The sequence below is a fragment of the Coffea eugenioides genome, chromosome 2 (genome assembly GCF_003713205.1).
Source record: "Coffea eugenioides isolate CCC68of chromosome 2, Ceug_1.0, whole genome shotgun sequence".
Classification (NCBI taxonomy): domain Eukaryota; kingdom Viridiplantae; phylum Streptophyta; class Magnoliopsida; order Gentianales; family Rubiaceae; genus Coffea; species Coffea eugenioides.
Genome location: NC_040036.1, coordinates 69,323,334 through 69,340,320, shown reverse-complemented (window position 1 = coordinate 69,340,320; position 16,987 = coordinate 69,323,334). Strand labels below are relative to the sequence as shown.

At 31.2% G+C, this 16,987-nt stretch overlaps 1 long non-coding RNA gene across 3 annotated transcripts; it reads left to right on the top strand.

Annotated features, from left to right (window-relative positions):
* Positions 1 to 3,213: 3,213 nt before the first annotated feature.
* LOC113760562 lies at positions 3,214 to 8,279 on the top strand. 3 transcript variants are annotated; one of them, XR_003467069.1, is made up of 7 exons: positions 3,214 to 3,426; positions 3,516 to 3,932; positions 5,497 to 5,703; positions 5,804 to 5,896; positions 6,675 to 6,777; positions 6,863 to 7,190; positions 8,037 to 8,279. It is a non-coding gene; the product is annotated as an uncharacterized LOC113760562 (long non-coding RNA). The 3 variants fall into 3 exon arrangements; XR_003467071.1 differs by having other exon boundaries at positions 3,513 to 3,932; XR_003467070.1 differs by having other exon boundaries at positions 3,501 to 3,932.
* The last annotated feature ends 8,708 nt before the right edge of the window (positions 8,280 to 16,987 follow it).

Genomic DNA, 16,987 nt, shown 5'->3' with positions numbered 1-16,987 from the left:
CCTTTTGCATGTTTGTATTGGCTAGTTAAGAAACTCAACCATATAACCAAAAATATCATTATTATTAGGGAGAATTATAGTTTTGATACTTAATGTTTGGCCTGTGTATTAAATTGGCCACTAATATTTTAGCCAAAATAAATCTGGTCCTCAAAACTTTTGATTTTAGGCAAATTTAGGATAATTAATGAAAAATCACAATAACTAACAACCAAAATCAAATTGGCTTTAGTCAAAAGTTTTGACTTTATATTTTTAGTCCCTAATGTTTGATGTTTCGATTAATGTGGTCCCTTAAATTTCAAGTAGTTATAATTCGGGGTTTAGAGACAAAATGAAATGTGAATTCAATTACATATATGACAAATGTCTTCCAAAATGCCCATTAAATTTCATGAAAAACACTTCTTTTCAGAGCTAGATGAGAACGCTTTATATCAACACAATAACATCATTTAAGTTAAAAAGTATAAATTTTATTGAATACCTTACAATCAGATAACAATATATGAATAATTTATAAAGCAAAAAATGTAAGGAGATAATTCTAATATTAATATTAATATAAAAAATGTATTATCATTATATTGCTAGTCTACTACACAAGTTCTTGCATGACTTGTGCACATAGGACTTAAATTGATATAGTTTGGAATTGTAATTATAAAATCTAGTAAAGATAAATACTATATCACTACAAGAAATATGTTTTTCAGTGACAAAAATTTATGTGACAACAAAAATCTTGTCACAGATAACCTAATTCAGTGACGACATTAGGTGTCATCACAGATGAGTACAGCACAAGCATAATCAGTGACAACATTGGAAGTTGTCATTCTCAACTCGTCACGAAATAGTTGGCGCGCATCTCATTTGATGCCGCGGGAAATGATTTTATGACAACTCAAGTAAAGTCGTCACAAACGCTCTCTCTACAGTGACAACATAACTTGTTGTCATTGAAAGTCTACCTGGTTCCAATTTTGTGACAACGTTTTGCATCACTGTATACTACAGTATTTTCATCAACTTTCACTAATTCTACTATGACACCCTAATTTTATTTTTTAGCCCCCAATTCTTTTATATTAGCAAAATCACCGAAGATATGACACCCTAATTTTATAATTTAGCCCCTATTCATTATGTATTAACAAAATGCAAATGATATAATAACAAACTATTTTTAGATATTTGTAATTTTTGCTAAGTTGACATAATAGACATGTCTGAGCATAAAAATTTTTTCATGAATTGTTTATTATTACTTATAACAACCCCCAAAAATCAATAACTGAAATAATTTGGAAAAGTGTAATTGAATATAATTTGTAGTCTAATGTTAGCACTGTGAAAGATTAGTATAACGTGTAATACATCATAAGTAATAATTATTTTCATATGGAATGGGTATATACGAAATTAAAATTATTCAGTAAAATATCTGTCGTGCAATAAGATTGAGAGTTGTAACACATTTAACAGAATATTTGATTACATGTTTCTTTTAATTTATTATAAAAACTAAGTAAGAGACAAAGAGTAGGATAGCATGAGTAAGAAGTGCTATAATGTATATAAGCAATTCTATAGTATTTTCATCAAATTTCACTAATTCTACTATGGCACCCTAATTTTATTATTTAGCCCCCAATTCTTTTATATGAGCAAAAGCACAGAAGATATGACACCCTAATTTTATAATTTAGCCCCTATTCATTACGTATTAGCAAAATGCAAATGATATAATAACAAACTAGTTTTAGATATTTGTAATTTTTGCTAAGTTGACATAATAGACATGTCTGAGCATAAAATTTTTTTCATGAATTGTTTATTATTACTTATAACAACCCCCAAAAATCAATAACTGAAATAATTTGAAAAAGTGTAATTGAATATAATTTGTAGTCTAATGTTAGCACTGTGAAAGATTAGTATAACGTGTAATACATCATAAGTAATAATTATTTTCATATGGAATGGGTATATACGAAATTAAAATTATTCAGTAAAATATCTGTCGTGCAATAAGATTGAGAGTTGTAACACATTTAACAGAATATTTGATTACATGTTTCTTTTAATTTATTATAAAAACTAAGTAAGAGACAAAGAGTAGGATAGCATGAGTAAGAAGTGCTATAATGTATATAAGCAATTCTATAGTATTTTCATCAAATTTCACTAATTCTACTATGACACCCTAATTTTATTATTTAGCCCCCAATTCTTTTATATGAGCAAAAGCACAGAAGATATGACACCCTAATTTTATAATTTAGCCCCTATTCATTACGTATTAGCAAAATGCAAATGATATAATAACAAACTAGTTTTAGATATTTGTAATTTTTGCTAAGTTGACATAATAGACATGTCTGAGCATAAAATTTTTTTCATGAATTGTTTATTATTACTTATAACAACCCCCAAAAATCAATAACTGAAATAATTTGAAAAAGTGTAATTGAATATAATTTGTAGTCTAATGTTAGCATTGTGAAAGATTAGTATAACGTGTAATACATCATAAGTAATAATTATTTTCATATGGAATGGGTATATACGAAATTAAAATTATTCAGTAAAATATCTGTCGTGCAATAAGATTGAGAGTTGTAACACATTTAACAGAATATTTGATTACATGTTTCTTTTAATTTATTATAAAAACTAAGTAATAGACAAAGAGTATGATAAGCATGAGTAAGAAGTGCTATACTGTATATAAGCAATTCTATGCATGTTAAATTTTTGAAACATATTTTATTGTGTAAGTTTTATTGTAAGGTAATTTCATAAATAATTTGTATATTGAGTTGTCCAAACCCAAAAAGATGTATATAGACACAAACAAGCACACATATATATACATGCACAAAAAAGAAACCAATATCAAATAATTTATTTGATATTTATAGATGAGATTAAGAAAAAAAAAAGAGATTAAGTATGAAAAAAGAAACCTGAAAAAAAAAATTTTACCAGGGAAAAAAAAAAAGAAAAAAGATGTATGAAGCTAAAGGCGTGAATCCTGGAATCTCAAAGACGTGTTTAGATGCCAAAAAAAAAGAGCGCCAGTCTGAAATCTGAAAGAGGCGCGAAGCTTGTGGCTGAAATCTCTACAAAAAGACGTCGTTTTTGGTTGTTCACAGACAAACAAAAGTCTCGCCGCTTCTCTCTTCCAACACTTAGACAAATTTCATTCTCAATCTTTCCTTCCTATGGTGAACACCGAAAAACTCTGGACCTCTAACACCTTCTGCTTCCGCAAAATGCTCCTCTAAAGCACCATTGACGAGTGCCAATCTTCAGGTCAAGCTCGCCGAAGAAGCGAAGTCAGAACACTTCCAAGCCCCCTCCTCGTTCCGCGACTTTAGTTTAGACTTTTCTCCGACCCCCTTTTCAGCTAATTGTGCGGTATGTGTTTTTTTTTTTTTTTTGCTTTCAAAAGCTGCTCAGCCTTCTATTGTAAAGACTAATTTATGAATTAGATTGTTAATTAGCAGTGGGGAAGATAATACTCTTGGCCAAATCGCATCCGAAACACTTGCGATCTGGAGTATTAACAGTGTTAGGGATGGTCAGAACCGGCTTTCTTTGAGGAGCTATGAAATGCGAACATATTTTGACTGCATTAATTTGGTTGGATGAAAGAAAAAAAGGAGAGGAGGTCTTCGGCTGAACGGAAAAAGGGAGGAGGTTTGGAGAAAGGAAAAAGAAAACAGAGCAAAAAGAGAGAGAGAGAGCCAGAGAGTAGACGGAAGAAAAATTGAAAAAAGAGGGGTGGAAAAAGGGAAGAGCTTCGACAAGAAAACAGAGCAAAGGAAAACCAAGAATCGAAGGAATCAGCAAGGAGTTGCTGTTGCCGCTGCTGCCACCAGAATCCACCACCACCACCTGCAAGTCCTCACCGCAAAAGCTTGGTAAGGTTCCCTTTCTCCATTCCTCTCTTTAATTTTGTTAGCGGATGGGTGAAAATGAGAGGTATTGACCTGATTTTCTCTTCCTTTCTTCTTTTTAGTAAAACTTTTATCCTTTTCTGACGTCTATGTATTCATGTGGGGCTATAATTTCTGTTGTGTGAGAAATTTGATTGGGATGCTGTAAATTTTGGGGCTGATTAACTTCAAATTGAGCAAAGGATTGGCGAAATTCTTTATACCCCTGACCTGTTCGATGAAATGCCCAGTTGAGAGTTCTACTTGAAGATGATTTTGCTTGCGTTTTGCGTGTGAGAAAAAGGAACATTCGGCTAGTTCAGTGTTTGTCCGAACATGATAGCTAATTTTTCATGGTAGAAAACAGAGTCTTGAGAGGCTCTGACGTGCTGGTTTTTGCACTTTTTCTGTTTTTATGCTGCCCTATGTTTGAGTCCGAATTGATGTTATGAGAGGGGGAAAAAAATACAAGTCCTATTTACTAATAGTAGTATGGTATCATGTGAAGTTGTTCGTTGAAATGCTCAACAATTGACTATGTTTGGATAGGTCCTGTTTTTTTTTTTTTTTTTTTTTAAATTTAAATTTTACGTTTCATCACATGTATTCTTCTTAATTAATTTTTTATTTTTTTAATTATCTTTTTATCTATCATATATCACATAAAAAAAATGTTACAGCATAATCTCAACTCTAAAGTTTCTAGTACTTTCTTATTTTTCTCATTTATGTTTTATCTTTTGGTCTTTATGTTTCTATCACCTTAATCTTTGTCCCACCTGTAGAATGCGAATCAATACTAGTGACAAAAAATGCTTGTGTTTAGTTACTTCATTTATTTTGGGTAGTTAGAATACAATGAATGGAGGTGCACAAGCATAAATGCATATGATGAAGTCACGAAAGTTTTTATGTTTTTCTTTCACCTCTTCCAAGTCTTTTTGTTAAAAGCCAGTGCAATGTGGATGCAAGGAATGGTTTGGACTTTGGAGAAGTGGACTGGTAAGAGTTTGTGGCTTCTGTGTGTTTACTGTTTAGCATTTGCCTAAAGAAATGTGCAAGTCAACAATGTCGATTCCCGGACTCCCTGGCATTAACATATTGGGATCTAAGTTCTCCTTTTCGTTTTCGGTTCCTACCCCATTAATTGGCCCTGCTGTTTCAGCAGAAAGGGGCAGGCAATAAAATGTGTATGTCTGCCTTTATTTCTGGTCTTTGAATAAGTAAAACCCCAAGAAACAAAAGTGACACTTCTCATTTAATGCAAAAAAGTGAGGTCTGCGGAAAACATGCATCGATCCCTATTCCCCCCCCCCCCGGAATCCGAGTTGAAGTGTGGGTTTCATTGTCGGAAAAAGGAAAAAAAAAGAGAGGAAAGGTAAAGCAATTGGTTAGTTAATATAGCAAGATAAATTTCATGCCTTGTGTTTATGAGCAAGTGCACGCATGTTGTCCTGCAATAGACATGTCTAATTTTCATCCAGAAAGTAAGAGAGATTTTACTGCTTTAGATTTGCTTGGTTTTAAGTAGATTGCACTGTTATTGTAGGATGACTTTCGATTTTCAGAGCACATCACCTCAAAAACTGCTATTAATAGGCAGTTAAACACACAATATCGAAATCATCGATATAGGCTTCACAAGTATTTCCAGAGTTTTGAATCAAGGCAAGAAGCATTGAGGCAAGTTCCTGAAGGTGTGAGTGAAGAAGATTGGAAGTGGCTGGTCAGCTACTTTGAAAATGATGAATTTAAGGTTAGCTTGTCAAAATAACCTATCCTTTTATTAAATTTCAGATTTCACTTCACAAATTTGCTAATCTTTGTCAGTTAAAATTTTCACTAATTTGTGGCAGAAAATTAGTGAACGTAACAAGCAAAATCGTGCCAAAAATGACTGCTACACTACTGTTGGCACAAAATCGCTTGCAAGAGTTGTTGAGGAAAAGGTAATCTGAAACCCAGCCATATGACTGAAAAAGGCAAATATTTCAACTACCGGAATAGCTCAGCCAGTTTTGATGTTTTAAAGTGAAGTTTGATGGAAGAAAATAGTATTATACATAATTTCCTTTAAATTTTTATTGACTCAACAGTGAGGTACTGCAAATATTCGGAAAAAGGAAAAAAAAAGAGAGGAAAGGTAAAGCAATTGGTTAGTTAATATAGCAAGATAAATTTCATGCCTTGTGTTTATGCGCAAGTGCACACATGTGGCTTCTGAGTGTCTTTGTTGTCGCAGATACATTCTGTTAGGCTGTTAGATCATCAAGCTAAATTTGTTCTGAATGAAGCTGACCTTGCTCTCTTGGGGTTTTTCTTTCAGCTTTCTACATGGTCTTCCTTGGCCTTCCTTTTCTCTACATACTTTTAATGCTCTTTTCTCAAATCCATGACTGGATTAGATTTAGATGCTACCAAGTATTTAGATTCTGTGTATGAAGCCTTGTAAAGTTTTGACTAATCTTTCCATCATATTCTGCTTTGTCTTGGAAATTGGATGACTCTAGCATTAGCTCTGGTTGTATACTAAAGCTATATACGTTGATTTGTAGCTCCCTCAATTTCATATGCCACGTCTGCTATCTGAGAAATTTGTAATCTGACAAATGCCACAGGCTTCAATTCAATCTGAGCTTTCCTATTGAATTGCACACATTTGCAGATTTAACTTCTTGTTACTTTTTGTCATATGACTGAAAATGAAAAAATTGAAAATTTGGACAGAAAAGGAAAGAAGATGTCGAGCTTTCAGAGATAGACATGTTAGTTAAGTCGAAAGTCAAAGAAGTCAGGGGGGCTGGTAAATGACAAAGCAAAAGAGACCTTGGTGAGCTGTTTCACTTGGATAATGGATTTTTAAATTATTGACATCCATTCCAGCTACATAATGATCATATTTTTTACTTGCCTAGGACAAAATGAGGGAATTGCAGGCTACAACTTCAATGACTAGCAAGGAAATATGCGAGCAAGAACTTGGTTACGTACCTGGACACATCCGCGGTCGTAGTGCAACCAAGAAGCAAGCTGCTGAGGTAGAACGCTGGAGGCATGAGATTGAGGACAGCCGAAAAAGAGCAGATGAAGCAGAAAAACGAGCTGCAGAAGTAACTCAACAATTCACTGCTCAGCAAGAGTTGATTAAGACCTTGCAACAGCAACAAACAGAAACAAGAAGCCTATATGATGAGTTAGCTAACCAGCTGAAAGACTTGCGCAAATAAGCAACTTTTGTGTCAGGTATAAATAAATTGTTTGCTCTTCATAGTTATTACAATTGAGGGAAATGAATTCTGGTTCTACAAAATAGAGATTCATTTTTAATACAATTGTTTGCTCTTCATAGTTATAAACTTTGCACCCCTAAATCAATTTCAGTGTGTCTTGTAAGAATTGGTTCATGTAACACTTTAATTTTCAATTTGGTTGGTTAATAACTCTTAAAGATACGTGTGATCTGTTCAACGTGATTTGCTTCTTTTTTTTTTCATATTTGATTTATTGACTTTTTTAGTTTAAGTTTTAGGTTTTAGCTGCATGTTGGCCGTTGGGCTATGTACTTGTAGCCCCATCCTCTATGCCTGATACGAGAAGAAACATTTGATTGTGTCATGATTCTTAAATAAATAATTTTCTTGATACTTTTCAGGCCTTTATTGGACGGAAGCCTCCTGGTTTTCCATTTTGTGTTCCACAGCCTTAAATTCTTTTTTCTTTCACTCTTTTACTACACGATCCTGCTGACTTAAGATGATTCTGCTAAGTCCAAACTTCTTGTTGTTTGTATTAGTTTAATTTCATCGGTCAGCCCTCTGATGTTGTCATCTCGTAGTCTCTTTCCTGAACTGTTATATTTTGTCTTCCTTCTTACTCGTCAAGCCTATTCAAGGATGTCAAACCAGAATTGATGGTATAACACTAATCTAGCCATAACGTACTGTCAAGGCATTTTAGATGGCGATGACCTTTTCTTTGGTTAGTGTCATTTGAACAGTGTACATTAGTTTTTATAATATGGTGCCTATCTAGAAGTATAGTTCCAGTTTTAACACCAGTGCTCATTGCTTCAATTTTGGTAACGTGTAGGTTCTAACACGATTCCCAAGAAGAAGAAGCCAGTCATTGCTGTGAAGATGGTTTTTGAATTGAAGACTACAAGGCCTATCGTGCTCATGTTTTGTTCTAGATGGGAATCGTGCTCATATTTTTGTATAGAACTTTACTACTCTCTATTGTGGATGGGAAATCACTAGTATTGTAACTGAATGGCTTATTTTGGATGGTGCATGGTTTATGACTCATTTGAGGCAACATTTATATATATATGTATTTCGGTTGATCTTCTATTGGAAATGAATGTTGGTTTTCTTTTCGTAGGTTGGCTTTTTTTTCTCCTTGCTACTCAATGAACGTTTTGTGATTGTTGGTAGCTATGTTGCGTAATTAACATTAGCTTATTGCTTTTTACAAAAAAGTAAATGACAATAAAAAAGTTGTCACTGCCAACAAGTTTTACTAGTGACACTAGAAAGTCGTCACTTTTTATGGATGGAAAACAATGACAATAAAAGTCGTCACTGAACGGAAACATAATGTGACAACTCCAAGGGTTGACTATGACAAGAATTTAGCCAGTTTAGTGACAATAAAAGTCGTCACACAATGTACAACAATGAGTGACGACAAGAGTCATCACAAAAGCGAAATCGTTTGTGACGACTTACAATAGTCGTCACATGGACCCCCTTTTGTGACATAGAACTAGTGACAGCTCTGTGACAGTAGTAAAAGTCGTCACAAGCTTTTTTTGTGACAACTTCTGAATTTTTAGTGACGACTTTCGCCTGTCACAGAAACGCAATTTTCTTGTAGTGTATCAAGTGCATTTAATCATTATCAATTAATTATCAATTAAATACTAATATTATAAAACAATAATTATATATATTATACCAAATTTGGGATGGATTATACAAAAAGGAAGAAATATATGAGAAATTAGTGTCAAAAATAAAAAAAAGGTTTAATTGAAATTCCTAGTAGCAATTTAACACAATTTCATTTTAATTCGCATCTTATTTTATCCTAAAACCCTCAATATCATTATTGAAATTTTAAGTGACTAAAATGATTAAAATTTCAAACATTATGGACCAAAAATATAAAGTTCAAAATTGTTAACTAATCACAATTTGATTTTGACCATTAGTCGGGGGAGGGATGGGTTAGGTGGCATGGGGGGAGGGAGTGTAAGTAAGAGGTCTCAGGTTCGAATCCTTCAACTTACACTAAAAAAATGAAAATTTTTTTTGACCATTAGTCATTGTTGAATTTCCGTCAAATGTCCTAAATGTGCCTAATATTAGAAATTTTGGAGACCAAATTTGTTTTGGCTAGTACATTAGGGATTGACTTAATATATATGCTAAACATTGGGAGCTCAAACTACAATTCTCCTATATTATTATTGTAGATTTCCAGTAGATTAAATTTGAACATACCATAACAAAGATAACCTTTTCTTACATACATACATGTTCGAGGAAGTATAAACTTATTAGTATCAAATAGAAAATTGAAACGAAACTTGTTTGACAGACCATATAAAACAAGATTCTTCCAAACTCAAGAACATTAATAAGAGTTATAATATTTTGACAAGTAAATTCCAAATTCAACTTCACTTATTCCTACAATGGGAGCTGTGGCTGAATTTTTTATGTAAAGCAACTATTCCATTTTGAGCTGGTTTCATAGATTTGAAGAATTCCTTATTTTTTTTCATTTATGTTTTATAGCCCCCGTTACTATTAACCAAATAAACAAAGCCATCTTCCATAAGCTTCACCTTGAAGATCATTGCAACCAGCCCTTTACTTGCATTATTGAAAGTCTCTTACTTCTCATTTTTAGCCTTCTTAAGAATTCTATATTTGGACTGATAAGTTGCATTTTTGTCGTAAAATTTATGATTTTTTTCTTTCATTTTATCAAATATTACGTTAATTAGTGGATTATATTTATATTTGGTAATTGTGCTGATTACAGGGATTCGGAGCGAAAAAAAGTTAAGAACGTGAATTTTAACTAATTTCTGTGCAAATCGGTGCAAGTGTGTCAAGATCTACTTTACATGTCCGGAAACTCAGGATTTATCACGTGATTTTCAAAGTCGGATCGAAGTCGTGAAACTCGAGACTCTTTACCAACTGAATTGTTTCCTATTCTTACTAGGAGACTAATCTATCCGGCTATTATGAGTTGTTTCTTTGGTTTAGGAAGAGTTAGTTTAGTAGGCGTAGGAAACGAAGCAAAAACGTTGTGATCTATATCTTTTCTTTCTCACAGAAGTAGGAAGTTTATTTTATTTAGGAAGCTACAAAATAGGAGATAGGATGACTGACTATTAGTACTTGGGAAAGGCAACAACTTGGATCGTCTTTGAGTTTTGCAAACAATTAATTAGTTTCAACATCAAGACCAAATAAACGAAGAGTTTTTCTCTTCGTCTTTTCTTTTTCTTTCACTTTTCTATTGTCAAGTGTTCGCGCAACTTTTGTTGATGAAATTGCTTGAATTCTTCCCAATTATGAGCGGCTAAATTTCTTTTTCTAGTTAAGGAACAACGGAGGATTTGGTTCATCTAAAATTATGAGATCGAATTGATTATTTTTATTTCTTTTATTTATTGGTATTCGTATGTTCTCTGATTTAATTTCTTATGGTTATTATTTTATTTGAATATCAAGGACCCGATATTTAATTTAATCTAATAACCTAAAACCAATTAGAGTAGTTAAATCTGTAATTGTTCAATTACTCTAAATTAGTGGTGACTGGCATGATTGGGTTTGCGTTAAGGGAATATATGGACTAACTAAAATAACCCTCGTAGCGTGTTATTTGGTTAGAACATGGCTTCTATAATTTTTAAGGCAATTGGAAAATTAAACTCTATGATCGTACCTAGGATTATTTCTTGATTAGGGGAGTGATTAATGGTCGTACTTGGTCACCGATACAGTAAGGAGAAATTGATTGTTATCGCTTGTTTGGCAGTTATAACTTGTTTATCAGTGAGTGAATGAAATTATTATTACATCCATGATCAATTGAGTGAACCATCTCCGAAGTTATTTCTTAGCTAGAGTTTATTTATTATTGTTTCATTTTTAGTAAATTATTAGTTAGGACTTTTTATTTGATTTGTTTAGTTATTCATATTTTTATAAAAATCTCCCCCATACTTTGAACTTGAGGAGAAACGAATTTTCCCAATCCCTATGGATTCGACTCTGTTTACCACTATATGCAAAATTTATACTTTATTTGACCAGGTCTTTATTATTGTACAGGTTTGATACCTGTCAATTTTTGACACCGTTGCCGGGGACTAGTGCTGGATTAATTTGTTTTTTTTTGAGTTCATTTTGTTTTTGTTTTTATTTTTCTCTTATTTTTCACTAGTTTATGGCTGTTAATATTCCGTATTTTGTTGATAGATTGGATTTTATTTCTAGAAGGGGTAATGAGACTCGTATTTTTTCTAATGATCAATGGACTGTTGCAACTTGGAACTTATTATGCCTCAGATCATTCAACCAACATATGCCCCGTATTTCAAAATGACTTGAGTGCTCCGCTCCAATCAATACTTTTGGAGATTTTTCACCTCAATACCGAACGTGGTATGACCCTTATTCAAAAGGATATGATTAAGAATGGTGGAACAACTCCAACTTTAATTATGCAACAGAGCTAATAGATTTTGAGCATCAATATCAACAGCAACAGTCATCACCCACGTCAGGTATGTTTCTTGAAAAAAATGATGAAATCACTAGTTGCTAACACATATTGATTTCAACAGGAAACAGAAATGAACATTCGTAACATAAGGAATCAACTGTGTGTGATGGCATCTAGAGTGACGCAATTGACTTCTCAAATGTGTTAAGAATTGTCCTCACAGACTATTATCGACCTTAAGGAAGATGAGAGTGCAACTATCCTAACAAGTGATGAGAAACTGCAAGATTCTCAAGAAGAAGGATCTATAGATATAATTAAAAAGGGAGTTGAGAATGAAGAAATAAAAGCCCAATCTCTAAACATTCAAGTGAATGAATCCAGTGACCAATTTTCAAATATGGTGACAACTTCTTCATTTTCTAGCCAACATTACTCTGACTCTTATTTTATAATTTCTGCTAGTGCGATTGATTTTATTATACCAGAAATTTTTAAGTCTCATGGTAGGAATAAGTTAGGAGCTGCTATGGCCAAATATCTTGAACCGGTAAGTGCTCGTGATGGAGGAGTGAGTGTAGAATTAAAAATATTGTTTACTTGTTTGGCGCAATTTACTAGTCAATGGAAGAAAGTACTTCGTATGCTTAAGGATCACTCTATTTACAAGAGCTATTAGAATTATATAGAGAATGAATCACTGAAATGACCAACAAGATTTTATTCTCTTTGAACAAACATGGCAATGTCTAACCAAAAACATTAAAGAAACGTGCTGCTTGGGAGGCAACTCATGAATTTTTAATTTTAATTTTAGTCGTTTCATTTTTCTTGTTTAATTTTTTGGTGCAATTTAAGTAATTTTTTTTGTGTCAGGAAGTAGCTCGCTCGAAGATGTGCTCAAGTCAGAGTTGAATATTGAATATTATTATGTCCATCACAATTTTCCAGAAGACTTCAGGGGTAGGTCACATGCCCGTACTGGTAGGGCACGCTTCATTTCGAGACATCCAAAAATGATGGTCAGAATACTCCTCCACTTTATGACGTGCCCACGCTTCCTATCACGCACTAGAAAAAAAAAATTTCACTATGCAAGGTCAGAAGACTCCTAATGTTTATGACGTGTCCACGCCCTCTGATCACATGCTAGGAAGAAATTTCCCAAAATCATGATCAGAAGACTCTTTCACTTTTTGACTTGCCCACATCTTATTTCAATGAGAAGGACGATTCAAGAATTTGGTCGCCCATTTTCATCACATGGGATTCAACCTGCTTTTTGCTCCCGACTAGTAGCCGTTTGCTACCTCCTTCACGTTCAGGGAAGTTTCGTTGTCCCTTTTACTTCATTTTTTGATTCTCTATCTCTTACATTGGGGATAATGTAATATTTAGGTGTGAGAGGAGTAATATATTAGAAAAGTGCAAATGTAGGCATTTTTGTTGAAATTTTTTGTTCAAGTTTTTTCAAATTTCATCCAATTTTTGCCACTTCGTGTGAATTTTTGTGGTTATTCTTGATAAGCAATGGCTAGTTGTCTCAAGTTGTACCATTGCCAAGATTTTAAGTGCTAATATGTTTATGATGTGGTAAAGCCTAAGGATGTCTCTCTGGTGAATATTTGAGATTTTGTGATTTTTACAATTTCTGGTTAACTTTTTCAGGCGTTGTAAATATTTATCTAGTATTTTTTGTGTAAATTGGTTCGGTTATTAATTTTAGTTCTCCATGTTTAGCAAATGAAGCGGGTTTGTGTGATTTTTAATTTTAATTTGGTGTTTATTTATGAATAATATTTGGCTATACTCCACTAGTTATCGTTGTCTAGTAACCGGGAGTGTTCATCAAAAATGTCGACTTTCGCGTCAAAAAATGGCAATAGGTATGAGTATGTAGTTTTTAAGCGATAAGGGCTGAGTAACCGGACTCCTTCATTTGGTAGATGTCGGAGTTAACGTCAAAATGTTTGAATGGCTAAGAACTAAACATTTTCATTGAAAAAAAAAGGAAAAAGAAAAAAAGGAAGGGTTGTGCTAAGAATGAAAAAAAACAAAAAAAAATGTACGAGATTGTGGATGGTTACATTAGCCTGCTGATTTATGAGTTTTAATGTTGAGATTTTGCTTAATAGTTGAACCATTTGCTGACGGATGTTGGTTGAATATTTTGTATTCTTAGATTAATTAGTGATAAACTGGAAGAGTCCTTGATCTTGAAAGCTGACTGGAGAGATATTTCTTGAAAATTGCCACTGATGCTTGACATGTGTTTTAATTATATCTTGACAATACATGATTTGAGCAATAGTCATTGTTTGAATTTGATTGCTTGATTTAGTGTTCTCATACTTGAGAACAAGTATGGTTTAGGTGTGGGGGAAATTGATAAGTAGCATTTTTGTCATAAAATTCATGATTGTTTTCCCTTTTATTTTACCAAATATTGTGTTAATTAGTGAATTCTACTTATATTTTGTAATTGTGTTAATTGTAGGGATTCGGAGCGAAAAGGAGTTAAGAACGTGAATTTTAACTAATTTCTGTACAAATCGTCACGGGCATGTCAAGATCTACTTTATATGTTCGGAAACTCGGGATTTATCACGTGATTTTCAAAGTTGGATTGGAGCTGTAGAACTCGAGACTCTTTACCAACTGAATTGTTTCCTATTCTTACTAGGAGACTAATCTATCCGGCTATTAGGAGTTGTTTCTTTGGTTTAGGAAGAGTAGTTTAGTAGGAGTAGGAAATGAAGCAAAAACATTGTGATCTAATATCTTTTCTTTCTCAGATAAGTAGGAAGTTTATTTTATTTAGAAAAATACAAAATAGGAGATAGGGTGGCTGACTATTAGTACTTGGGAAAGGCAACAACTTCGATCGTCTTTGAGTTTTGCAAATGATTAATGAGTTTCATCATCAAGACCAAATAAACAAAGAGTTTTTCTCTCCGTCTTTTCTTTTTCTTTCACTTTTCTATTGCCAAGTGTTCGCGCAACTTTTGTTGATGAAATTGCTTGAATTCTTCCCAATGATGAGTGGCTAAATTTCTTTTTTTAGTCAAGGAACAATGGAGGATTTGGTTCATCCAAAATTGTGAGATCGAATTGATTATTTTTATTTCTTTTATTTACTGGTATTCATATGGTCCAAAATCCTAGAAGGTTTTATTGTGCATGGTCAAGAGCATAAAGTATATAAACTTGTTAATCCTTATATGAATTAAGGGGGCGTTTGGTTCGCACGTCGGAATCGGATTCGGATTCGGAATCGGATATCTTGGGTTTGGAATGAGGTCATTCATTCCAATATATTTGTTTGGTTCAAGTACCTGGAATGTGTATCATTACTATAGTTGATGTTTGGTTCGTCGACTCTTTCGGAATGGAATATAATAAATATATTATAAACCACATCGTAAATGATAATTATTGGCTCTTTGTAAATAAGATATAAGAAATTTTCACTAATTAAATATATTAGTATAAATGTATTAGTAAATATATTAGTATAAATGTATTGGTAAATTTAGATAATAATATTATCATTATAAATTTGTAACTAATTCAATTAAATATCATATATATAATTAAATATAAATATATAATTATATAATTATATAATATATACAAATATTAATTATACTAATATTTTATATAAATATAATATATATTACATATTAAATATAGTTATTATTATATATTATTATATTTAAAATAATAATTATTATAATTATATAACTTATTAATATTACATACATGTATATATTATAATTATATGCACATATAATATACATTTATAAATATACATATATATTATAAATATAATATTATATAACATTAATAAATTTATAATATATATTATATAAGTATAATTATATTTAACTAAATAATTATAATATATAATTATATAATACAATAACATCATTATTGTAAGTTTGTAACTAATTAAATTAAATGTTATATATATAATTAATTATAATTATACAAACGCTATAAAATAAATACATAATTATAATTATATAATATATAAATATTAATTGTACTCATATTTTATATAAGTATAATGCATATTAATATTAGATATAGTAATTATTATATATTATTGTATTTAAGATAATAAATATAAATATAAATATAATTATATAATTTATTAATGTTATATACATGTGTATATTATAATCATATGCACATATAATATGCATTTATAAATATACATATATATTATAAATATATTATTACATAATATTAATAAATTTATATATATATATATAAATATAATTATATTTAACTGAATAATTATAATATATATTTATATAATGTACTAATATTATAATTATAATATATTATATATATGTACATAATTATAATTATATAATATATAAATATTAATTGTACTCATATTTTATATAAGTATAATGCATATTAATATTAGATATAGTAATTATTATATATTATTGTATTTAAAATAATAAATATAATTATATAATTTATTAATATTATATACATGTGTATATTATAATCATATGCACATATAATATGCATTTATTAAATATACATATATATATTATAAATATATTATTACATAATATTAATATATTAATATATATATTATATAAATATAATATATATTTATATAATGTACTAATATTATAATTATAATATATTATATATATGTATATATTATAATATATAATATATATAAATATTAATTATATCATTGTATAATTATAATATGTAATTGGATTTGTTTCTTGGAATCAAACTTGGGAATCGGACAAAACCCACCAAAATACTAGGGAATGGAGAAACACCAAATTTTTAGAAATCATTCCAAGATTTCAATTCCCATTCCAGTGAACCAAACACCATTTATGGGGTTCATTCCATTCCCCGAATCCGATACCCTCTTACCAAACGCCCCCTAAAACAAGTACCTAAGTAATGGCATAAAAAAATGATCAAGTTACTCATACTAATGTCTTTTAGGTTCATGAATCTGCAAGTGTGTTTATATAGCAAGTTTGAGGATGATAAATGTGTCATTATATGTTTATATGTTGGATGACATGTTAAACACTTAAACATTGGATATTTCCCCTTCCCCTCAAAAACTGTTTATTAATTCTAGGCTATGAAAGCCTTAATGACATTTTTATGAGTACAAAAATTATAATACTGAATGCAAGCCTTCGTAGATATCGAAAAGTAAATCTGCAGTACCATCTTGTCATTCGTTGTTTATTTTAGTTTTTGACATGTTAACCATTAAAATGACATTCCTC